Raw genomic sequence first — 1,553 nt, forward strand, 5'->3', positions numbered from 1 at the left:
CACGTTAACTTAGTTAACGTGACTCTCTAACGTGGGCATTGATGGCTTTTTGAGAGTGTTATTGGCAATTACTTTTCTCATTAACCTTGCAAGTTACCTCCCTTTTTCTTGCTTCCTTTTGGTCCTGAAATCAAGCAATAAAGTGCATCAAAGCTCTAGTCCAAGTCATGAGTAATGCAACATAATATTTGTCACTAAACTTATGCAAAATCCTCATGAAATTATGTAAAATGCACAATGTATGCTTGAATCAAGGCATAGGTGAATATCTACCCAAAACTAGCTTATTTCCTAAAGAAATGCATGAAACTAACCTAAAAACAGTAAAGAAAAGGTCAGTGAAACTGGCCAAGATGCCTTGGCATCACAACACCAAACTTATGGCTTGCTTGTCCCTAAGCAAGTACTGGAACAAGAGAATGATGAATGGAATGTCTAGAGGAATGAGTCATTCTTGTGGAAGTCATGTTACTGATTTTATGGTGGTTTCATGCATAGCAACTTAGGTTCATTCCATTACTAGCTTTCAGACCTTTATCATGTCCTAAAACACCCACTTTGTTTATATCCCATGAGACTTTTATTCATTGATCCTTTTATTGTTATTTCAAGGGTTGTTTGTGTTATTTAGGCTAAGTGCTCTGTAAGGGGGCAACTCTTTAAGATAAGCTTTCAGCCAACACTCCCGAACCAGTTGGTTCAAGGTGCTAGGTGTTGAGACACCCCTAAGGACTTACTCCCTCAAGCCTATCCCCCATACATACACACCACAGGCATATAGTTTGTTTATTTTCTTTTCTTGAGACCTTGGTGTCCAGCACCTCTTTGGGTTACTAAATGCTCTGTAGTGAAGGTTACTCTTGATAATGGACTTTCAGCTGATAATCCCGAGTTAGTTAACCCAAGTTACCAGGTGATAAGGCACCCCTAAGAGCTTATTCATCCAAGTAGATCCCTCACACAGGAGCACCACAGACACTTGCCTCAAGATTAAAACCATTGATGCTTAGCCTTATTGCTTACTCTTTTTCTTTTGTTTTTCACTTCCATTGTTCTTTCCCTTTTTTCTTCTTAGGATCTTGTTATTAACTTAGTCTCATGAGTGTATCCAAAACAAAGTATTCAGGCCATATAATTGTCATCCCAGCCTTGTGGTTGAACCAACTTAGCTAACTTATGACTACCCCAAAGATTCATGAATGCACTTCCACAATATGAACTCTGCTCTGGTCTTTTAAAAAAAACATAATCATTCTCTTCTTCAATTTGATTTAAAATGGACAAGCTTACAAGTAAATAAGGGAATGCTGCATTGACATTTAAACCAGAAATCATGGACCTATTCAGAAGGAAAACTTAAAAGACAGAATTTTAAAAAGTTTAAACATAACATGGAAGCAGGTTCTATTTCATACAAGATCTTCCTTATTTTAAGACATAGAGAAAGATGGAACAAAGAAGGAACTCCACCACCTTTTTTGTTTGGTTGTCCAATCTATCCCTTTTCATGCTTCTTTTCCTCTCCTATAAAGATTTAAAATAAAGCAATTAAT

The sequence above is a fragment of the Arachis ipaensis genome, chromosome B05 (assembly GCF_000816755.2).
Source record: "Arachis ipaensis cultivar K30076 chromosome B05, Araip1.1, whole genome shotgun sequence".
NCBI lineage: Eukaryota > Viridiplantae > Streptophyta > Magnoliopsida > Fabales > Fabaceae > Arachis > Arachis ipaensis.